This window comes from Caretta caretta, chromosome 2 (assembly GCF_965140235.1).
Source record: "Caretta caretta isolate rCarCar2 chromosome 2, rCarCar1.hap1, whole genome shotgun sequence".
NCBI lineage: Eukaryota > Metazoa > Chordata > Testudines > Cheloniidae > Caretta > Caretta caretta.
Genome location: NC_134207.1, coordinates 80,885,274 through 80,910,812, shown reverse-complemented (window position 1 = coordinate 80,910,812; position 25,539 = coordinate 80,885,274). Strand labels below are relative to the sequence as shown.

The 25,539-nt window shown below is 40.7% G+C and overlaps 1 protein-coding gene across 7 annotated transcripts in view; it reads right to left on the bottom strand.

Annotated features, from left to right (window-relative positions):
• The window catches only part of ZNF521 (zinc finger protein 521), a 265,522-nt gene that overhangs the window by 216,241 nt on the left and 23,742 nt on the right, over positions 1-25,539 (bottom strand). The window lies entirely within an intron of this gene.

Here is a 25,539-nt window from a genome sequence, read left to right as displayed (position 1 = left end):
CAGACAGACAAAAGTCTGACATATGGAAGCAACAAGAAGTTGTCAACTAGAACCATCTGCTTGTTTTCTGCCCCAGGCCCTCACCCTCTCTGTAAATAAAGTGGCAGTAAGGCATGCCAGGGAAACTACTTTATAGCTTATCCCAAAATGCTTCTGCCCCTTAAAACATAATGACATAGCCATTTTCCCAGTCACCACAGACTACAGTTTTTTTGGTCCAGATCATGTTTGCAGTTGGAAGCAGTGAAATTCTCTCTTTTGATTTCTGATGGGCAGCACTTCAAGTGTTGTCTGATGGCAGGTCTACATTAAAACATTGCATTGGCGCAACTGCATCACTATAGCGCTGAAGATGCTCCTTAGCCTAGGGGAGAGCTTCTCCCATCAGCATAGTTAATCCACCTCCCCAAGAGGTGGTAGCTATGTCAATGAGAGAAGCTTTCCCATCGACATAGCACTTTCTGCATTGGGAGGGTGTGGGGGGTTAGGTTGATATAACCCACTCAGGGAGTGTGGATTTTGCACACCCCTGAGCAACATAGTTATACCGATACAGGTCTGTAGTGTAGACCTGGCCTGAGTGTGCTCTATAAAGCCCTGTCCCATAAGTACTGTAGATGTCCTCCAGGCAGAAATCTGATAGCAGTCCAGGTAACTGTGACTAGCATCTGATCGAATCACAGATACTAATAAAGACGGCAGCAGTGCCAGTGTCTCACTAGACTACTGTGTTTAAAAAAAAAAAAGTCAACCTCTTCTAGTCCAAAAACAATAATAAATAAATGAGTCCAATTTACTCAAAAAATTTGGGCCACATCTTTTATAAGAGCTCAGGAAAAATCCCTTTAGTATTTTCAAGTTACCACTTCAGCACCAATAAGTTCTCTACAACAGCGTCTCTTCCCATCACATTTATCCTTGTACTTTGGGGTGGGTCTCCCGCTAGCACAGTCTTGTCACGTTTCTTCAACAGGACACTAAAAGTGGACTGTGCTATTCCACAGCATTTTGTCAGTTCACCCTGACTGAAAGATCTTCCCTGAGGCTCCTTCCTTAATATAATGCAGATTTTTCGCCTTCTCTTTCAAAAGAGAACTCCTTGTTTCACTTCTCTGGGGTCACTGTATACTGGTGCAGAATAACCGGTGCAAGACAGGTCTCTCACATTAAATTTTAGTACGTTTCAATTCCCTATGGATGTTTCACACCATTGTTAAATTACCCAGTTTTAACTACTGACAAGATCAAATTAACAAGGAAAAATGGAATATAAAATTATACAAATTGTAATATGGGTGTGACACTCAGAAGTGCTGATAAGAAAATGAACTTTGGCCCCAATTCAGAGAGGTACTTAGGAGACTTAACATGTGAATAGTTCTGTTGAATTTAACAGGGCTACTCATGTGTTTCAAGTTAGGCATATGCTCTGCTTACTTGTTTAGAGATTTCCATTTCCTGGCTCCAGTCACCCGACATATCAGATGACAAAGTTGAGTGTCCAGTAGTTCCTACAATGACTTGGATTCCAAAGAATTGATTCAAATAAAAGGATGATCATGTTGGCCAGTTTGAAACATATCAGTGGCCAAGTTAAACAGATGTCAGTGCATCTTCTTTGCTCCTGGAGGACCAAATACATAGTCTATGTCAACTAACTCACACCCTATATAAACTCAGATTTCCTCCCTTATAATACAATTAAGCATTGCTTCCACCATCTCCACCAGTTGTTCTTATGCCATGACTACAATGGATGCTTATGGTTGGCTGCAGCATTTGTACAAGATCACAATTATTTTGCATAACTTCCACTGACTTCATTAAGAGGCTCATGCCGACAACTGCCAGGATAATGAAGCCTCCACACATATAAACACCTTAAAAAATCACACAAACTCCCCAATGGTGTCAGTGGGGAGTTCATGCATGGATCGATGGGGCGATATTGCATGTTATCATGGCACTATCTGTCTAGGTAAACTGTTTTCCAAAGGTACAAGCATCAATTAGACTGTTCCATGGAGGCCTTTTCTAAACTGTTTATTCATTTTCAGAAAGACTATAGCAAACACAAGTAATAGCAAACAGAAGGCAAGAGAAGTAAGATTAAAACAGTGACATTATTATTATTGTGGAGTATTTTGCAGCCTTATGTTTATGATATCCATGTTTCTATTGGCTCACTTTGGGAACTATCTCCTGACATGTGCAGTGCCACAATTCTGTTTACTGTAGCTCTTCAAATGCATTTGATCATGCCACCAGCCCTAATGCTGGCAACTTTTAAGCTTCATGAAAATATTTGAAGGTGTTTTCTTTGTTAGATTTCATTGCTATATTACATGGCGTTTAAATACCTCTACGTCTTTTTAGCTGAAAAAGAATCACTTCAGTCATTTGAAGTTTCTAGCAAATAATGCTTCTAATACCTCTTGCATACAAAACAGCTCTCAGCCATTCCTTAGTTTCTTTTACAGAAAACATTTCATATGCCTGGAAATCAAAAATCAAAAATAAAATAAAAATAAAATATCCCTATTTCCATACAGTGGGAATACAAAAACATCAATAGCAACACTTTGGTTGTTAAGGCCCCAGTCGTGCTTCTCTTCAAGAAGGACTTCCACATAATGTTTTTTAATTGGCATCTTTGATTGATAAACCAGTAGTTTCATAGGACCCTGATTTAAATCAAAGTGAAGCCTGGTGCTATTACAGCAGGTTGCATGGCTCCAGAAGTCCAACATAGCCCCAGGTTCTGTGACCTTGAGGGCACGCCACAAGACTCACCTGTAATCCAAGGGACAATACATTGGAAATGGCTTGTCCCGGGGACAGGATGAGATGGAAACCATTTTGGCACTGGAATAACTATATGGAAATCTGCTTTTCAGTTCTGTTTGATTTTGAAAAATAAGAGTCTGTAATAGTTCTAATCTATGTATCATGGCTTGATCATGGATACGGATGGCTGATAAACCTGATGAGTTAAATTATTATTACTGCATTGTCCCCACATTTTGCTTTGATTCTCCAGTGGTTTGAGTTCCTATACAACCCATTTTCTATTCTATGCCCACAAAGGACATCAGTGACAAAGTGCAAGATGATAATGAAAACTGTGACATCACTGAAGAAACAGGACACATTCCCCTCTCTTTTTCCCTGTATGGGACCTCCTCTCCAATAGGAAGTTGGGGGCATTTAAGCTTCATATTACTTAAATAAAAACAATTTAAAAACAAAGAGATGTGCTGATTATTATCTGTTTGCTGCATGTGTTTATTTTTTTTTTTAAAATTAGCATTTTGGTTTTTCAATGCCCAAAACTTGGTACTCAGGCATGTAGTGCCTTCCTTCATTGACATTTTCCTTCAGCACCATCTTGCCCAACAGCAGATGGTTCTTTTGGTTATAGCCCAGGAAGAAGCACAAAGCACAAAGCCTTAAACTATAGAATGATCAAAACAATGGGACAAATCAGGAACACGGTCTTAAAAGAAAGAGAGAACTTTTTGTGAAAGTTCACTGAAAACACTTTTTACCTGAACAGTTAAATTCTGGCCTGAAGTGTTTCAAGTGTATGAATTCTCAGCCTGGGAGCAATTTATTTAGGATAGTTGATATCACTTAGAGGATGAAAGGCTGGTAGTTTGGATGTGCTTTTACACTCTAACCATTCACAAAAAGAAAGTTTAATTTTGAAACCCATATCTGTCTGTTATGCAATATGAACTAGGCCTTTTTTAATTTGGGTTTTAGACACCTGACTGATTTAGATTAGAAAAGCAATAATAGCAGCCATAATGAATAACCATTTATTCGTGCATTAACACTAACTAATGCAGTATTATGCACACTATGAAGGCCAGATTGTGGTTCGTAACCGTGTGGGTACAAACGTTTGTGTGCGTGGCTGGGGGATATGCAAGAAGCCATTCTCAAGTCCAGACACAACTGCAATTCTGAGTTTCTCTTGAGAGTGGGTGTGGGTCCTGATTATTACCTTCCATGCCGTTCCCACGTGCACCAGCCAGCAGAGCTGGCGAAGGAGACTGGAGGAGCAAACTGCACCCCTTGAAAGGGTGGGACAGAGGTAGACCCCTCCAATGTATGCCTCTGAAATGCGCAACTAATGAAAGAACAGTTAAACTCCTGTATTGCAAAGAAAGCATTGTAACAGCACCAGAACATGCCATGGTTGAGATTCTTGTAATACGCAGCACACACTTGTACTATGTCCATTTGTACAGTCAGAACAAAACCCACCTAATCTGGTTAATATGTATCTCAATGGCTTGGCTAGAGCCATTGCAATGTCATGCGGCATAAGTTTTACATACCCATGATAGCTCACATAATTTGTTTTCCTCTGTACACAGATTTTAAAAGAAAATTAAAAACTATTAACCCCAACCTTTCAAAACCGGGAGGGGTTTCCTGCCTATTTAACGGCCTTTTAAGTCAAAGGGACTCAAGAAGTTAAATCCCTGTGCAACTGCTAGAAAGTTTACATCTCCAGGGCTGACTAGTTTCACTTGTCACCCCATATTTAAGTTACTTTTGTGACTAGGTACCACAGTATCATCTTCAGAATGTTCTGCAATGAAGAGAGATTTAGTCTGGAAATCATACATGGTTAGGTGTTAGCGTGGGATGTAGCAGACCAAAGTTCAACCCAAGCTTTGCCACAGAATGCCTGTGTGACCTTGGGCAAGTCATTTAGTTTCTCTGTGTCCCACCTCCCCATCTGTAAAATGAGAATAATAGTACTTCCTACCTCACGGGGGTGCTGTGAGGATAAATACATTAAAGACTCAGATACTATGGTCATGGGGGCCATACCTAACAGAGCAAGATGTTGAGAGACAGACTTTCATATTCCAATGAATAGTGCAGAAAAATTCGAAGTTACCAATTTAAAAAAAAATGTATGTCTGTCTTTGCATGAAAATACTGAAGCTACTAATTATCTGCATGAAGTACAGGGTTTCAACTGTAAGTAATTAGCTATGAAAAGCGATGGCAATTTTTCTAATTCATCCACTGTCACCTGGTCCCCCTCCACATTCACCCATGCATTCTATGAACCCCTTTAGTGGTGCTGTAGCTTTGCTTTTCAGGATCAGTAATTTTAAATGGCTTAAAATCTACTCATGGTTTAACAATGGAAGAACTGAATGGACTTCAAATCCATTTTCTTCATGACGGAGCAATGGTTTGTGTTAATTTTCCTGTCAGTAATCAAGCAGAAAAATATCCCGAGTTGTTTCTTTTAATATACCTCAGAAATGACAAAACCTCCTTTCATTCAGGAATTTCTGAAAGGATGGGAGTCAGGGTGGTGTATGGTCATTATATTTTAATTAAGGCTAGGATGTAGTCACGGGTATTTTTAGTAAAAGTCATGGACAGGTCATGGGCACTAAACAAAAATTCACAGCCTGTGACCTGTCCATGACTTTTACAATACAGTAACTCCTCACTTAAAGTCATCCTGGTTAATGTTGTTTCATTGTTACGTTGCTGATCAGTTAGAGAGCATGCTCGTTTAAAGTTGTGCAATGCTCCCTTATAACGTTGTTTGGCAGCCGCCTGCGTTGTCCACTGCTTGCAGGAAGAGCAGCCCATTGCAGCTAGCTGGTGAGGGCTTGGAACCCGGGTGGACTGGCAGCCCCCACATCAGCTCCCCTCTCCTCTAAGTTCCTTGTGCAGCAGCCGCCCAGCAGGCTATCAATTGCCGGCAGTTCAGCTGTCCCTCCCCCCACTGCCATGCGCTGCTCCTGCCCTCCGCCTTGGAGCTGCTCCCGGGAGCCTCCCGCTTGCTATGCGGGTGGGGGGGGGGGGCTGAGGAGAGGGGGGTTAATGTCAGGGTGTCCCCCTCCCCCTGCTCCTGCCCCCCACTTACCCCTTCTCCATATAGAGCAGGATGGGGACACGACAGGGCTCAGGACAGAGGGAGCTTGCTGGCAGCAGCTGCTGTCTCAACTTCCTGATCTACTTAAAAAGGCAGTGTACTTAGAGTGGTGTCAGCGTACTTAAAGGGGCAACGCGCATCTCTCTCGCGCGCACACAGGGTGTGTCTCTCCATCTGCCATGTTGTTTCCCCTCCCTCCATTCGTGCTGCCTTGTAGAGTGTGAGACTACATTAAACAGCAATGTGTTAACCCTTGAGGGCTCAGCCGAATGCTAGTTCATCACTTATCAGTAAGGCATTCCCTGGGAAATATCCCATCCTCTTCCACCCTCTAACTTCAACCAAGCTTCACAATCATCATTGCTGTGTACAGTATTAAATTGTTTAAAACTTATACTGTGTGTGTATATATATATATATATATATATATATATATAATACAATTTTTTGTCTGGTGAAAAAAATTTCCCTGGAACCTAACCCCCCCATTTACATTAATTCTTATGGGGAAACTAGATTCGCTTAACATCATTTCGCTTAAAGTCGCATGTTTCAGGAACATAACTACAACATTAAGCGAGGAGTCAAAGTATAAATACCCCTGACTAAAACTTAGCAGCTCCTGGGGCCCCAGGCGCTGGTGCTCTGGGGGTCCCAGGGGACGAGAGCTAGCCCCTGCATTGGCCACAGGGGCTGACTGCCCCAAGCCTCCCCTGCTCCAGGGCCCCAGAGACTTCTGCAACCTCTGAGACAGAATCACAGCCTTCACTATAATATTAGTCCTAAGGGTGGGGTGACATTTTCTAAAAAGACTGGATATCAAAGTACACAATTCAACTAAGCTAAAACAAGGGGCCTACTGGAAAGATTGTCAGGTTTTTCAGGGAAAACATGATGTTTTGGTGAGAGTGGAATGGGAAAGTAACACACTGCACATGTATTTATTTATCAGTTGTATCTGGTAATCCCTTCTACCATCCTCCCAGCATTAGATTCATTAACGGAGATGTTAGTCTCAACATAAATTGTAGGAAGAGATCTATTCAGCTCACACCATACAGGGCATCATTTTGGTTTAGTATCTGAACATATTAATTTTCCAAAGGGTAGAAGTTAGCCCTTAATTTGTAACAGTCCTCTCACTATGCCCACAGAGGAGCACTAACCAAGTCATTTTTTATGTATATCATTAGGCACTGACCGGTCATTTTAATGTAACAGAAAAAAAGGCACAATGGATTCAGAAAGAAACAGGTCAGTTCATGTATACTCATCTTCATTAATAGACCAATTTCAAGCATGTCCAAATTGACAGATTATGTTATAAAGTTTAAAGCCTGTAAAATTCAACACCCTTTCCTCCACACCAGGTTATTTACTTTATTCATTTTTGGAATATTTTATAGTTTTTGTAATTTTGTAATTCTTTCTCTGGGAGAGAATGAGTGCATTATAATAAAGTATACAAAGTTGAAGAATAAAATAAACTTTGTGATCAAGATTATAAATGAAGTTGAGAATTATTTTGTTACAATTAACTCAGGAAATTTCCCCACAATCAGTCCCAGAAAAACAGGGGTGATTGTGAAAATACCAAGATAGGTAGCAATCCTAGAATTGCCACCTATGCTCCTGCTTCCTGCATATAATGCAATCAAATATGGCCCAGCAGAAGCTGTACAGTGAAACTCACTAGGATATTCTCAGCTTCATTCTGCCATTGTTGCTGAAGTATCTATTACAGTGATAATAGGACTATCCTGGAAATCTTAAAGGGACAGAAGGACCAGAAAGAGTAGGATACTGAGGCACACTGGAGGAGGGAGAGAAGAGGCAAAAGGAGAGAAGCAATAAAGGTGGGGAGAACTTCAGAGCAGTGCACTCAGTTCACATCACAGGGAAATATATGCATCCCTCCCCAGCCAGAGGAAGAGACAATCATGGTGACATCTGGCCCTGTTTTGGTAGGAAAGAGATTGGAAGGGAGGAAAGAACATTCCAGCAGAAAAACTCACCAAAAGAATGGGAAGTATAAATATGAGGGAGAGAAAAGCAGAAACTGTGCATGTGAGAGAGAAACAGACATAGGTTTTACACACTTATTATTTCTTCTCAAGAAAAAACAAAGACAATCACAGAAACCTAGGGCTGTAAGAAACCTCAAGAGGTCATCTAGTCCAGCTCCCTATACTGAGGCAGGACCAAGTATACCTAGACCATACCTGACAGGTGTTCTTAAAACCGGTTCTTAAAAACCTCCAATGACAGGGATTTCACAACCTCCCTTCGAATCCTATTCCAGTGCTTAACTATCCTAAAAATGAAAGAGTGTGAGACAGGGAGGAAGAGAAGATTTAAATTTAAGAAGAAACACTGAATATTTCCACTTCCTCCTCTTCAGTCTTACTCTATTTGAAATAGCATTTGGAGTTGTAGTAGAGGAAGATTTCTGACACACACACACACACACAGCCTGCATTACAGGGTTAACACTACAGACTATATTTTACTTCTTCAGCAGGAGTTGTTTAGACATTTTAATAAATGCAGAATATTTGGGGGTGATGAAGATTGTTGAAAGTGCAGTGATCCATCTGACAGGAGAATCTCTGATCTGAATAATTTTAGTAACAGAACTATCCCATGAGTATCTGAACTCAATAGGTGAAATCCTGGCCCCAATGCAGTCATTGGTAAAACACTCATCAACTTCAATGGAGCCAGGATTTCATCAAATAGGTTTGGGAAAATACAAGGAAAATATGCTATCCAGTAGATTACACAGATTTTGACTAAAGGAAAAACTGCCCTGTAATATAAAATATTCCAATTCCCAACATCACAAAGAAGAACAAATGCTACAATATGTTCAAAGTGACTTAAATATGTTTTAAAAGAATAATTAGAAATCATACAGAGAGCCAAGTTTTGACACACTGATATAGTATAGGCAGATGGAAAAGTGACTTTACATTTGAATATACAAGAAAGACTGGAGATTTTTCAACTTTTTATAAAAAAAACTCACCTTTGTTAATATAAAACTACTATTTAATTAAACAAAAATTCTAATGGTTAAACAGAGGTTTTATATTAACAATATTAAAGATTTTCCACACCCACGCTGAACTCCATGTTTGTTAGAAAAAGGTAAATCAGCAGCTGCCTTCCTGCTTCTTTCTTCATTGCTTTTACAGCTTAGGTAGAGGGTTGCAAAATGCTCAAAAACCTGACCCTTCTCCAGCTTCCCCCACATGAGTCACCCAACCCTCTTCCAGTCATTTGACTGGACTTCCTGCTGGGATGCAGTAAAACAAATGAGAGATACCAGTTCTATTCACAGTTAGGGAGGTAATAAGAGTGACAGATAATTCTATTAAATTTTTAATGAACATCCATATATTACATATACTGATAAAGTGCCAATACACTATATTAATTTAAACAGATGTGCTTCTTTAGTATACATTTTAAAAGACATTTGAAGAAGCCCATCTTTTCCATGCATGCCATAGAAATATTTTAAAGAGTTAGGGGAAAAAAGTCAAAATTTAACAAGGAATAGAGAGTTCACAAGTGAATGTCCCCCAATTCATTCTGCATGAATTAATACGTTATATAAAACTCATACTTGATTCATTGTTTTGCTTTAAGAAAAAAGTTATGAACAAGAATTATTATATCTTTTACTTACGTATTTCTCCATAAATACAGCTACTATCAAAGAGGGGTTTGTTTGTTTTTTACTACATTACAAGAAGTTCGTCTGAACAAAAAACGTTATGGAAAAAATTCCATTCTTTCATATTATTAAGCCAATATCCCAAATCCCCCATCAAGTTTGGTCTTTTTGAAACAGTATTAGTGGTTCACCTTTTCTAATTTGGTTCTATTTGCCATTATAATTCTCAGTTCTACTATCTCATCTAGATACACCCAAGCATTTCCAGAAACTTACCCCAAAAAAACCCAAACCTCACATTTATACAGACAAATTCTCATGTTTGGTCAGTAAAATTTAACTAAAATAACCTTTTCAGTCCACAAACTTTAGTTCCAATGTTGCCTGCTATCACACTGTGTTAAAAGGTCTGCTGTCCCCATAAATTCCCTGGGTTTATTCTACAATGCACATAGGAGATACAACCCCTTTAAACTTCAAGGTGTTCCCATCGCAGCATGGAGGAAGAAAGATTCAGAGATTGTGGAATAATCATCTCCAATCGATCAATTTCCCCCTGAAGGTAAAACTGAAAAAAAAATAAAAAGTTGAACAGTTCCAACTCGTCTGCTTTAAGGAAAGATACCCCCAGGGCGTATAGTAGAATGATCCCCATCTCCTTCTCCTGATGCTTATTAAGAGGTCATAGATTTCACTTACATTACAGTATTCCCAAATGATATCCCCATCTAAGGGCTTGACCTCTCACTACAAATACATGGATACAGAATTAGCAGCATGAAGAGTCCACATTTAAAACAAAACAGTCTTCTTCAACTATCAGCCATTTCGGAATGGTACTAGCAACTTGCCACAAATATATGTAACGTATCTTGAGTCATGGTGAATACACTCAATCAATCATTTTCAGCTTTAGCATAACTGAGTGCAGCTTCTGATGTTAACAGGAGTTAAACCCCTTTAAAACTAGGGCATAATTTAGCTAGTCCATTATGTTTAAAGATTACATTACGTTTTCCTAATTCAGGTATTTAAAACAGACATACCTGTTCTAAGAAAATATATGGTACAGCTCAGAACAATTTGTATGATCTCAACACACTCAATTGTTCTTGTAGAAAGAGGGTGACATAAGATAAGCACCATGCTTTTCCTTTGTATTGAGCCAATCCATTACTACAACTGTTCCAACTGCTGTAACTTCTTTTACAGTAAGAAAGCAAAGCAAGGTTTCAGAGTAACAGCCGTGTTAGTCTGTATTCGTAAAAAGAAAAAGAGTACTTGTGGCACCTTAGAGACTAAACAATTTATTTGAGCATAAGCTTTCGTGAGCTGCAGCTCACTTCATCAGATGCATACTGTGGAAAAAGTATGCACAGTATGTATCCGATGAAGTGAGCTGTAGGTCACGAAAGCTTATACTCAAATAAATTGGTTAGTCTCTAAGGTGCCACAAGTACTCCTTTTCTAAAGCAAAGCAAGCGTTTCAGAACCACCAGGTATAAGTAAGTTACCCCAATACCATGTGGGCAAGCAGTGTGTGTTTTTAGTCACCTTTCCCCTCCAAGAACACTCACGTCCATAAAGTGTTTCCCAGACACAGACCTGAAACTTCAAATCACAAAATGGGTCTTACACAGACAGTGCACTAACATGAAACACCATCTTATCATCCATACGGCTTTACATTCTGCACTTATTTTATAAACAATATGAATTAAGGTTCTTTTAAAACTATATTAAGCAAAATATTTAAAGAGGTTTGAGTGTTTTATTAAAATTGTAGATTGAAAGCCACATGTAACATATGCTGAACATATACTGTAAATAATGATAATCTGTTATACCTCCCATTCAGTTCATTTGTAAATGGTCATTAAAGCAAGCACCAAATAATAAAACAGCAAGTATTTTAAGAAAATAATTTTAGTTAATGCAGAAAATTCACAACCTAAAAAACTAATCTGTCATGGAAACAAGATTTTTTTTATTATAGAACATATTATAAACATTCCAATATAATAGAGACTTATGTAGTAAAAAACAAACAGTTACCCAGTAACTGTGGTTCTTCGAGATGTTGTAGTCAGTGTGGCTCTTATTGTGCATGCGCATAAAATGGGCATGAGATCAGGGTTGGGGGGGGTTGGTTTTTTGGGGAGGGGAGTTTAAACTAGCTGTGTCCATTGGGGCTATATATGTACCCTGTGCCTCCTTGTACTCTCTTATGAGGGCACAGAGGGAAGAGATGCTAAAACCCTCCTTCAGTTCCCTTGTAATACAAAGCCCAATAGCTAAGATCTTCAAAAAGTGTGGATGGAGGGCAGGTCGTGGGATCCATGCTAACATTCTGAAGAACCGCTGACACAACAACAAGAACAGTTAATCAAGTACGCATCTGTGTGAATCCCACTGCAGGTGACTGGCAAGCAGCATCCTGTCAGGATGATGGGAATAAGGAGTTCTAGCTTCATCAGTCAAACACTGATTGTAGTATTGATCTCCTGAATTCGGCATCAGCTCTGCCAGCTAAGTACAATGTATCACTGACAAAAGTCAGTTGGTTATTCCACACTGCTGCCTTGCAAATCTCAGAAATTGGCACATTTCTGACCCAGGTAGATAAGGTCATTTGAACTGTGGTGAAGTGAGTCTTGATGTTCAAGGGAGAGATGCACCAGCCAAATAACACAAAGATACACCGTCTTACCAAATTTCAATATCCTCGGAGGAGATGGCTTTCACTTCAGAATGCCTGGAAAGGACTATAAATAGATTGGGACAACAGTATGAACAATTTGGTTCCATCAATGCAATAAAACAAAGTCCTGAATACATCTAGTATGTGATTTCTTTTCTTCTGGCTTTGGGAAGGAGATAGGCAGGCTGGCTGACTGGTTTAGATGAAATTCCAAAACCACCTCTAGAATGAACTTCAGGGTGATGTCACAACACCACCTTTCCCTATGGAATGCTGTATAGGGAGGCTTGACCATAAGTGCTTGAAGCAATTGCCACTAGAAAAACTGTCTTAATGGTGAGATGGTTCAGGGAGTAGTTTGACAGAGGTTCAAATGGAGCATAAGTCTCAGAAAGACTAGGCTGAGGTCCCAGGTAGTACATTGTGACTGGTGGGTAAGTGTGTAGTAGCCCTTTGAGAAATTTCAATACTGCTGGGTGAGAAGACTAAAACATGACTGTACAGGCAGAAGGCAAGCTGAAACCAATGAGTAGTGGACCTTAAAAAAATTTAATGAGAGGCCATTCTGTTTTAAATGACATACGTAGTTGAGAATCAAAGTTACCAAGGCTCTGACCAGGTCTAGACCATTTTGGGCTGTCCATGTTGAGAACCTTTTCCACTGAGGCAAATACATTCTTCTGAAGATATTTTCCTGCTCTGTATCAGGATTCTCTGGACCTGTAGGGAGTAGTCTCTGTCTACAGTATTCAACCAGCCAACAGCCATGCCATCACGTGCACCAACTTCATGTCTGGATGCCATATCTGGACACACTGTTGAGAGATCATGTCTGGGCAGTCTGGAAGCTGGACTAGAGACTGGATGGACATTTGTAGTAGGTCTACCAGCCAAACCTGCCTCAGCTAGTATGGAGCTATGAGAGGCTTTGTCACCTTTGACGCAGGAGGTTCTGTGAAAGGACATACATGAAGGCTTTAGGACCACTGCAGAAGGAAGGCATCTGATTATGACCCAGACTCATACCCACTCTAGAATAAGAGTTCTACAACTTGACATTAACATTAGTGGCAAGCAGGGCCCAGCAATGGAGGAATACTGTCTCTATGATGGACAGTATACAGCAATCACTCGAGTGGTGACCAACTGACTGCTCAGCAAGTCTACCAGGTTGTTGCTGACACCCAGGAATGAAGAGCTGTGGGGATTATTCCACCTCAATGACATCACATCCAGAGCTTGATGGTTTCCAGGCAGAGGGAAGATGAGCATGTGCCTCCTTATCTGTTTATCTAGTGCATCACAGAGATTTTATCTACCAAGATCTACATTGTGGAGTTTTGAAGAACAGGAGGAAGACCACACAGGCTAGCCTGATGTCTCTGAGCTCCAGGACATTGATGTGGAGCCCCATATCCTCTGGGGACCAAGTCTCTTGCATTTGTAGGTGGTCCAAATGGGCTTCCCTACATGATGTATCTATGATTAAAGTCTTTGGTGGGGAAGGGCTAGAGAATAGTATCCCTTTATGCATGTTTCCAGATTCTTTCCACCAACTCAGTTTTGTAACAAATGAAAGTGAAACCATCACCTTCTGAGACTTTATTGCCAGAAGGGACTTTCATGATCATCTAATCTGACCTCCTACATATTGCAGGCCAAAGAACCTCACCCACTCACTCCTGTAATAGATCCATAACCTCTGGCTGATTTACTGAAGTCCTCAAATCATGATTTAAAAGATTTCAGGTTACAGAGAATCCACCATTTACAAGTTTAAAACTGCAAGTGCCCCATGCTGCAGAGGAAGACAAAAAAACCCAGGGTCTCTGCCAGTCTGACCCAGGGGAAAATTCCTTCCCAATCCCAGATATGGCAATCAGTTGGACCCTGAGCCTGTGGGCAACACCCACCAACCAGACAACTGTAGTACTTTGAAGGCTCTGTAGTAACTCAAAGCCCTCCCCATCTAGTGCCCATCCAGCGATTTGAGATATTTGCTGTTATTAGTCGCAGATTGCCTACAGTGGCATGTAGCCAATCTCATTATATCATCCTCTCCATAAATTTATCAAGCTCAGTCTTGAAGGCAGTTAGGTTTTTTCCCCCACTGCTCCCCGTGGAAGGTTGATGCAGAACTTCACTCCTCTAATACAAACCTTCATTGAATTTCAAGCCTAACCTTGTTGATGGCCAGTTTATACACATTTGTTCTTTTATCCACATTGGCGCTTAATTTAAATAACTCTTCTCCCTCCCTGGTATTTATCCCTTTGATGTTTTTATAGAGAGCAATCCTATTTCCTCTCAGCCTTCTTTTGGTTAAGCTAAACAAGCCAAGTTCTTTGAGTTGCCTCTCATAAGGTAAGTTTTCCATTCCTCAGATCATCCTAGCAGCCCTTCTCTGCACCTGTTCCAGTTTGAATTAATCTTTCTTAAAAATGGGAGACCAGAACTGAACACAGTATTCCAGATGATATCTCACCAGTACCTTGTATTATGCTACTAACACTTCCCTGTCTCTACTGGAAATACCTCGCCTGATGCATCCTAGGACTGCATTAGTCTTTTTCGCAGCCACATCACATTGGTGGCTCATAGGCATCCTACGATCAACCAATACACCCAGATCCTTCTTCTCCTCCATCACTTCCAACGGATACGTCCCCAACTTATAGCAAAAATTCTTGCCGTTAGTTCCTAAATGCATGACCTTGCACTTTGCACTATTAAATTTCATCCCATTTCTATTACTACATTTTACAAAGTAGTCCAAATTTTCTTATATGATATTTCAGTCCTCCACCATATTCGCAGTACCTCCCAACTTTATCAGCAGCAAATTTTATTAGCATACCCTCACTTTTTGTGCCAAGGTCAGTAATAAAAATGTTAAATAAGATTTGTCCAAAGACCGATCCCTGAGGATTTCCACTAATAATCTCCCTCCAGCCTGACATTTCACCTTTCAGTATGACCCACTGTAGTCTTCCCTTTAACCAGTTCCTTATCCATCTTTCAATTCTCATATTAATCCCCATCTTCTCCAATTTAAGTAATAATTTCCCATATGGAACTGTATCAAATGCCTTACTGAAATCTAGGTAGATTAGATCTATTGCATTTCCTTTGTCTAAAAAACAGTAATCTTCTCAACGAAGGAGACTGGGTTGATCTGGCATGATTTATCTTTTGAAAAACTATGTTGTATTTTATCTCAATTAGCTCTATGTCCTTAACTCCTTTCCCTTTCAAAATTTTTCCAAGACCTTGCAAACAAGTGAGGTCAAACTAACAGGCCTGTAGTTTCCTGGATCACTTTATTCCCCCTTCCTCAAAAATAGGAACTATATTAGCAATTCTCCAGTCATAAGGTACAATCCCAGAGTTTACAGATTCATTAAAAATCCTTACTACTGGGCTTGTAATTTCATATGCCAGTTTCTTTAATATTCTTGGCTGGAGATTATCTGGGCCCCCTGATTTAGTGCCATTAAACTGTTTGAGTTTGACCTCCTCCTCAGATATGGTAATTTCTACCTCCATATCATTCCCATTAGCCACCCTGCCACTATCTCTAAGCTCTTCATTAGCCTTATTAAAAACTAAGACAAAGTATTTGTTTAGGTGTGGGACCATGCACAGATTATCTCTATCCCATCCTCAGTGGTTAGCAGTCCCACTTCTTGTTTTCTTTTTATTTATATGGCTATAGAATGTTTTATTATATTTTAATTCCCTTTGCAAAGTCCAACTCTACTTGGCTTTTGGCAGATCTCACTTTATCCCTATACTTTCTGACCTCCAAGAGGTAGCTTTCCTTGCTGATCCATCCCATCTTCCATTGCTTGTAGGCTTTCTGCTGTCTCTTAATCACCTGTTTGAAACGGTTGCTCATCCAGCTTGGTCTGCAAACCTTCCCTATGAATTTTTCCCCTTGCTTGGGATGCAGGCTTCAGATACTTTAATTCCAAGTTGCAAAAACTAATTCCAAGCCTTCACACATTCAGATCCTTGAGTTCTTTGGTCCAGTCAGCCTTCCCTAACGAATTCCCTGAACACTTTAAAGTTAGCCCTTTTGAAAGGACCCTAGTTGCAGATCTATTTTTGTTTAGTCTTCCATTTAGTTTAAACTGAATTAGATCATGATCACAGGTACCAAGGTTGTCCCCTACAACCAGTTCTTTTACGAAGTCCTCACTACTCATAAATACCGAATCAAAAATGGCATCACCTCTTGTTGGTTAAGTGACTATTTGGTGAAGAAATCCGTCAGCTATCACATCCAGGAAAATCTGGGCCCTACTACAGTAAGAGAGGTGTAATTCAGCACTTTACAAACCAGAAAGCTCTAGAAACCAGCACATCTTCAATCTAGTAACTGGGACCAATGCCAAAGCTAACCAGAATTGATTCCAATGCTATTTGGGACCAGAGTATTTCCAAGAGCAGTCGGACTATGCTCGAGTTAACCAAGAAGAGCCAAATGCTGTTCTTTCTATTTATATCTGCCATTGTGATCAGTTGGTTTATTACTTGGTGTATTGTCCTGTGTTTGTCGTAAAATATCAACGCCACCCTACCATTATGGCATTCAAAATACCAGCAAAAAGCAAAGGAAAGAAGCGTGAGACTTGCGTTGACATTAAAACAGAAAATAGATACTTGTAAACATCTTGAAAAAGGCAAGAATAGGAATGTTTTGATTCAAGAGTACAATGTTGGCTCGCCCATGATATACAGCATAAAGGCTCAGAAAGGACAATTGCTCAATTTTTTGCTAGTTGTGAGCCAAATAAAGCTGTTGATCAATGCCATACTCTGCATATGCCTAAATTAGAACAGCTAGACAGTATTTTATATTAATCGTTTTCATTGAAATGATCAGATGGTGAAGGATACTCCTTCACGCCCAATCAACAAACTTCATGAAAGTGAGATAGAAGAATGGGTTGAAGCTGACAAGGAGGTTGAAGTGACACATACTGTTACTGATGCAGAAATAATAGAGAATGTTTTGAATCCTGAAAAGTCAAAGCACACTGATAAAGGCAGTGAAGGAGATGATTTTAGTGAAGAGGACAAAATAACATGGGGAAAAGCTGCTTCAGCTTTTGACGTAATAGTTAAATTTGCAAAAAGGCAGCCATGTTATACTGCCCAGGAGGTTATGCAATTGCACATTCTGCACTCTACTTTTATGCAAAAGAGGCAGAAGACAAGCAAGCAAGCTAATACCAGGAATTCATTCAAAAAAGCAGCTTCCAGGGTGTGTCATAGGATCAGTACAGATTCAGCCCAATCTCCTACACCTTCTACATCTACAATGATAATTGATGTTGATAATAATGACCCTGAGGAACTGCAAGATCCTGAAGTGTCTTCTGAATCATCAAAGAAAGATTAAATTATGTTCAGTATAGTTTTTGTGTTAAATGTATTTTTAGTGATCTGGGTGTATGCTATGCACTGCCTATAGTGATATACAATGTCATAAAATAACCTACTGTATAGAAAACTTTACTTGTATACACCTAAATGCTTCAATAAACCAACCACTCTGCAATGCAGTACTAATACTAGATTGGTGAGTATCTGTATACTATTTTATACTTTATTCATTTTATTGTATTCTAATTCTTTGAAAATTGGTATTCCATTGGTAAGTATAACTCTTAGTTAACCTGAATTTTTTACTAACTGGCACCCCGGATTTCCCAAACATGCCGATTAACAAAGCTTTTACTGTATTCTTAGTAGCACTTGTCCTCCAATCTATACCTGGAAAGCTAATGGCTCCCATAATCACACAATTGCCAGTAGTATTTATTTCATTAAAAACATTAAAGAGGTCTCTATGCTTACCCAAATCGGATCCTGGGGGTCTGCAGCATACCCCAAGCACTCTCCCAAGATAAATCTCTAGTAGCTTCTTCCCCAAAGTGATTTTGGCTCAAACAGACTCTGTCTTATCTATTCCATCACTTCTAATTTCTTTACTATCTACCTCGTAATCAATATACAGTGTTACTCCACCACCTTTGCCTTTATTTCAGTCTTTCCTGAACAGCACATACCCTTCAAACACCTGTACTCCAGTCATGATTACTATTCCATCTTGTTTCTGTTATCCCTATAATATCTGGTTTCATTTCCTGCACAAGTAGTTCTAGTTCCTCCATTTTGTTACTTCTTGCATTGGTGTACAAACATCTTAAGTGTTGCTGCTTGGCTTCTCCCACATTCCTCGCCCAAGTGGATACAGTCATTCTATTGCCAATATCACCTACCTGACTGTTAGCATCATTGGTATCAGCACCACCATTCCTTTTAAATGTCCATTCTTCTACCCACTGCTGCTCCTTTCCCCATTGCTGTATCCTTTTTGACTTGATTTTCCTCCCTCTCAGTGTTAAAAATCTGGTGCGGAGATTATATGAGCATCTCCCAACTGTCTCCAAGTTTCTAGTTTAAAGCTCTTTTAATGAGTTGTGCCAGCCTCCATTCCAGAAGTCTATTTTCCTCCCTTCTCAGGTGGAGTCCATCCCATGAGAATGGTCCTCTGTCCATGAATGCCTCTGAGTAGTCAAACATCCCAAAGCCCTCCTTATAGCACCACTGCCTGAGCCATCTGTTGAGTATCATACTCTTGTCATAACCTTAATTCTCCTCCTCTCATCCCACTGAAGATCACCTGAGCCTCCAATTTCTTAAGCATCTTCTCTAGCTTGGCATAGTCTCCCTTGATATGTTCCAGTGAGAATCTAGCTGTATCACTTGTTCCCACATGAATAACAAACAGTGGATTCTTTCCTGCTCCCATTAGAATCTTCTTCAGCCTCAGATCCACATCACATACCTTAGCTCCCAATAGACATCACACTCTTCTGTTCTCCAAATTAGCTCTGATGACAGGCCTATCTAGTAGGGAGTCTCCAACCACACAGATCTGCCTTTTCCTGATGATGGTGTGATTCTCTGGCCTTCCTCCTATTCTTTCCGGCTGCGAGTCCTCTTGTCTTTCATTCCCTTTTGCAATCTTCGGCAAGTCGTCACGTGTCCTGCTGGGACTCTGAACTCCGTGTTTCTTATAGGACTTGCCGCTCTTCTCTTCTTCCTGGCCTTCCCACCTTCAGTTACTGCCTGTTGCACCCCTTCTTCATTCTCCAACTCAGCAAACCTGTTCATGAACTCTATTTCTCCTTCACTAGCTGGTCTTTTCCTCAGCCTGGTTCTTCTAGTCACATGCTTCCACTGGCCATTGTCCCCACCCAGCAGTTTATCCTCAGAATTCACCAGTCCAGCTTTCATCTGCAAGCCTTGACTTTTCCCTTCAGCCTCCTCTTGCCTTCCCTCCATCATCTGCTCGAATCCTCTTCGAAACTCAAACATAGTTTTGTTGCGGAACAGACTGACCTGAGCCAGAGCTGGAGTGGCTGCAAGTGAAGTCTAGCTAGCAGCATCACATATCCGCAAACCATCATACAACCTAGCTGCTCCACATGCATCCATTCCATCATAATCAGGTTTGATTCTATTCTGTGCATCAGGAACCTGTTTTCAGGGAGGTACACTCTCACAGAACAGAGCTCCTATGAGCTCTATCATCAGTAATAGGATCCAAGATGATTTTTCGTAGTTCACTAGGAGGCCTAGCTGAGTTAATAGGAAGAGGGCATATTTCAAGCGTGCTGAGCATCACAGTGCCTAACATTTAGGTGCCTAGAAAATCACTGTGATTCACAAAGCCTGAGTTAGGCTGTGTCTACACCACCATTTTCAGCGCTAAAACTTTAGTCGTTCAGGGGTGTGAAAAAACACCCTCCGAACGACAAAAGCTTTAGCGCTGCACTCCCAGCAATAAAGCTACCACTGCTCGTTTGGGGTGGTTTTTTAAAAATTATCTCCAGGAGAGTTCTCCCCTGGCGATAAAGCATGTATACACTGCCCATGTCACAGCGCTGCCACGGCCACGCTGTAACGTGAGCAGTGTAGACATACCCTAAGGGATCCTTCTTTCCTCATTCATTGTACAGGAGTCTAGGTTCCCAAGGGTATGTCTACACTGCCCACGTTACAGCGCTGAAAGTGGCAACGTAGACACAGCCTTAGACTCTGATTCACGAAGCCAGCATGCTAGGCATGGAGCTGCCTAAGCCAGCCAATGGGCGATGCCAACTAAAGGGGTGTGTGCTAAACCCTGCCCCTCTCACAGAGATAAACACCTACGTCCAGGCTGCAGGGAGGCACCTCTCTCTGCTAGCAATTCTCATCTGCAAAACCACTCCTGGAGTTATGCGGTTTTAGCAAGAAACTGCAGGGGAGGGAGGCAGAGGAGGAGCTCTCTCATAACTTTTAGGCTCATGGTTAGGCTATTCACCTGGGATGTGGCAGACCCTGGTCCACCAAAGATGGAGAAGCATCTTAAACAGGGATCTGCTACCTCTCAGGTAAGTGCTCTAACCACTGGGCTATAGGATATTCTGATGTGAGCCTCCTTGAGTCTTTCCTGTGGAAGTTGTTCCACAGTGAATAAATAATTTAAGAGTCACTGGAGTAGGGGGGTCTAGATTTTGGATCTCCCACATCCTGGGTAAGAGCTCTAACCACCAGATGCTCATGCTTGTGCGCTCTCTCTCTCTCTCCCCCAAATGACACAATATCCCATAGCCCAGTGGGTGACAGGCAGCTCTTCAATACCAGGAACATGTTCAGCAGTGATATGCATATCTCTATAGTATACATGAAGCCCTTGGACTGGTATCAGGTTTCTCATTCTGTGACTCTCAGTGCTGAGGGACTCAGTGCTCAGACAATAGGCATCAAGGTCTTGCACACAGCGGCCTTTACTGATGTTAAGGTGGTTGGGGCCTACATCACTGGTGCCTACTCTACATGCATCCTCCTTCACTTCTTTCCAGTGCCCAATCCCAGAGTGAAGAGTGCCCAAGGGAGTGCCAGCTAACACTAGTTTATCCAGCCTTACTGTACTCCTTACTTTTGAGTCCAAAAGTCATCCACATGGATTGCCCAAGAAGAGCTGAGCTGAGTGTTCCTCTGTGGGTCCTGGTGGAGAAGGACTTACCACACAGAAAACTTATTTGGGATGTGGTTCTCTAGGCTGTATCCACCCTTGACAAAAATAGTTCCATCACAAGACAGGCATAGTTTGAACCCTGAGGAATTGGATTCTGATGTAAATTGTGGCGACTGGCTCAAAGTGCCTTGTCCCGCTGTACAGGTCATTGTACTGGGGAACTGATCAGTTTGGTGGTAAGAGATCTTCACCAAATAGGTTGGAAGAGATTTAAAGGAACCAATGTAGAGTTTCTGAAGAGAATTGTGGGGCAGACACTGGCTGGGTTCCATCTCCCTGCTCGGGCATTAAGAGGGAACTGAGGGAGGGCTGTGGCTGCCCCATCCATTTTGGCCCTGCATGGAAACATGATGCATGTGTGATCTTGGACACTGGTATTCAAAAAATCCTATCTCATGTACACGAGGCACATTTGCACCTTACAGGGGGCTCCACACAAACACACCTAAAGAATCACCTCATAATCAACGACAATGCTACCAGGATTCTTTGTCTGATATCACAGCTTTACTCAGAGAATGACAGCTTGCAAGTGATCCATGAGTTATTAAAAACACAACCTTGTGAGAAGAACAAAGTGAAGACCGTTAAGATCAGGAGAACTTCTCTATTAATACTATACCTTTATAACTCATCTTTTCAGGAGACTAAGTTAACGTAGTTCAGTGTCTTACATACTGGTGAATACATAGCGTGAAAAATTCTGTCTTTTTTCCCTTAATCCATTATCTACATTCCAAGAACGTTTTAGGTGCGAACAATTAACGTGAATAAAACCGGCTTTTTTCATATAAAATGTCAGCACAAAAAAAAATGATAGGAAAAAAAATACTACTGCATATCTCGTAAAGGGCCTGATCCATCACCCACTGAAGTCAACTGGAGTCTTTCCACTGACTTCAGTGGCATTGGAATCAGGCCCAAATTGAAAAGATCACAGCATGCACATTAGGATAAAAGAGCAACTATCACCTCCTCCAGAAAGCAAGCGTAGAATTCAACCCCACCAACAATCTGTTGGATGGAAAGAACCAATTGTGGATAGCTTCTCTTCCCTTCCTTACATAACTTAGTGACAAAACAGCAATTCAGGATACTCAAGATTGAGCCTGCAAAGTAAAACTGATACTCCTCCAAGAATCACTAGCCTCAGTCCTACTTCTATTTCTGGAGAAGAGAACAGAAAGGAGATTTGACAAAGCAAGTTTATTGTGTTCATCCAGACTGGCATAGCAGTCTCAGTAGAAGAAAGCCAAAATTTTCTGACTTGGGTGCCTCAAGTTACAAACTTAAATATAGATATAAGAACTGAAATCAGAATGACCTGGAGTGCTATCAGTTTGGTAGGCTCAACAGGAGGGTGAGCTAGTCTCCTTGGGACCATGGCTCTCCCATTACCCTATAACAAACAACAAAGGCTCTGCTAAGAGGTGTCTCTCATACAAGAGTCACTGTTTTGCCTTCCTGCCTGTTTCCCCAACAACCCTGTTGATTTAACCCAGTATAGTCCCACATCAACCATCTGAACAGGGTCAAAATACAGTATTTATAAACTATTAAAAAGTAGCTCCATGTCCACTACAAGAGCACCTCCAAAGATCACTGAAATCCATGCAAGTTGCAGGTGCTCAGGCACTTTTGAAACACAAGAAATACTGATGTAGGAAACAGAATTTGGATTTAGGAGCTTAACCTGAGACACCCAAGTTTGAACACTATGGACAAACTGCTTGTAAAAGGGTCTATACAGCTCCTCAGTGCCTACTAGTTTCATAGACTTTCTTGAAAAAGACGACAAGCAGAGATAGAAATAGATGCTATTGGTTAGGAAGAACGGGGGCTGCTCAAAAAACTCAAACGTGGTTATATTTTTGTAATGAAGCTTTGATCCTGACCCTGCACCCACTGACATTGGTCACAGAGTTTTTCCACTAATTTAATTGTGAGTTGGGTAGAACTCTACAGATGCTAAAAACAAACACCATTTATTTCATGTGCATTATTACTATTGCTTTTATTACAGAGGTACTTGTCTAATAACTGTTTCTAACAAATATAGTAGAAATGAGCACAAAACACAAGAGTCAATACATTTCATGCCCTAGTTCTATAACATCTATACTATTCTTGGCCCAGGCACACAATTCCTATTAACAAGAACTTCTTTAATTTATTTTTAGGAGTTTTCTGAAGAGCCAAGGAATGGGAACCTCTTCCACTATACTGGTCATTTCCTCCATTTTTACTCTCTTATAAATATATACATGCAGATCATTTGTAATTTTATGCAAAGGAGGGTTGGCTTCTTTGCCTACCTGGCACCCTATGAGCAAAAGCAGACAAAAGGATTTTGTTATTTTGAATCCTCTTGCTGCAACCCATTAACAACCATCCATTTTCTTGCAAGAGTGATATAGTTTGGAGGTTTTTTTCTTAAATGGGCTTAAATACCTCCCTTCAAAAACAAACTTTTTTTCTTCCAAATTGATTCATGCAGCAAACTCACTCTAGCCCTCATTTAGCATGGCACCATTTGCCTTTTAGCAAGGCCAAAGGTGATGTAGACCAGGAGCAGTGCTTGAGGACTTTTTCACTTCCCCAGCTATGGTGTGGAAGCACTGTTCAGTTCATGCTGCTTGCAATGTGAGCAGAAAACCTATTGCATGGGAGAAATCACAGGACTGCATGGGATGGAGAACGAATTGGGGAAAAGAAGCAAGAAAGGGGTAGGGCAGGCACCAGAATAAGCGGGAAAGCAGGGTAAGAATAAGGGGGATTTGAGGCAGGAAAGGGGGCATTGAGGAGGAAATTTTTGTTGCGGGACTGGGGAAAACCAGTAAGAGTGAGGAAGGGCAAAAGAAGATAGAACAGAAGAGGTAACAAAAGAGGAGGAGACAGAAAAATAATAATACACCAGAATAAGATAAAATAGAGAAAAGCCATTCGGCCAGAAACAGTGCCTCACCAGTCACAGACAGGAGACATTGCCTCAAGTCGGGCCAATTCAAGTACTAAGAACTTGCAGGTGTGATTAGGGAAGGACTGAATCGCCTAAATTTAAGACAGAACAATATTTAAACAAGAAATGGCAAGGAAAGAGAGAGAAAAGGTAAAACATATCTCCTGATATTACAAATACTTCCACATTGCATCATAGTTTCATCCTCCACAACCTAGGTTTGGGATTAAAATCCTTCAACAAATTCAGTTTCTTCCCTTGACATTTCTTCTGCTTCCGCCTACTCCGTCTGTCTCCTTTCTCCATTTCATTCTGAATCAGCTGCAGTGCCACTTATTGTCTGTCTATACTACTGGAAGCCTTTTTGGACTCCAGTGGGTTAACAGGTAAATGAAAACACACGCGCACGCACACACGCACACACACACACTGTCAATAAAACGGTTAATATATGGGACTGGCTTCCTGCATACACAAAATTATAATCATGCAAAGCCTGCCCCATGATAGCTGTATCGTATAACAACTGAATTTCATCTCTTAATAGTTCAAACTAATTTACTATTTAATGGAAAGAAAATGCCCTTCCCCTGACATTCAGTCTATTTTGACCTGTGTATCATCCATCATAATAGTTTGTAAGCCTAAAAACAAAACTACTTCAATAAGATTTCCATAGGAGCAAATGTGTCACCTATGAAGATCTCACTGGATGAACAGGGCCCAAGTCTTTAGACTACTGCTTCTTGGCCCACAAATTAAATGACTCAAGCTAGTCACAAGTCCAGTTACCCAGCTGTGTTTGTGAGAAGTTAACAGTGTCCAATATGCATTCAATTCTGCCACTTAATGTTTGCATTTTTATTTATAGTCTACCAATTTGCTGTTATTCCCCTCAACCTCCATTTATTGATCACTGTCTGCTCATTTGTTGTAACAGCTAAGAACAAAGAAGTATCAGATCCCGATCTATAGCCCACCATTGTATGAATTCATCCATTATCCAACTGCAGTCAAACCTGTTTACCAGCATCGTCGGTTGACATATTTTTTTTTAATTTAAGTCAAAAGGCATGTAAAACTGTATGCTATAAGTCTGGAAAACAGAGTAGTAGCCAGGCCCTCTGAAAGCTAAAGCACAGTTTAAATCAGGTGTGAATGCAGTAATTATCCAATCTGA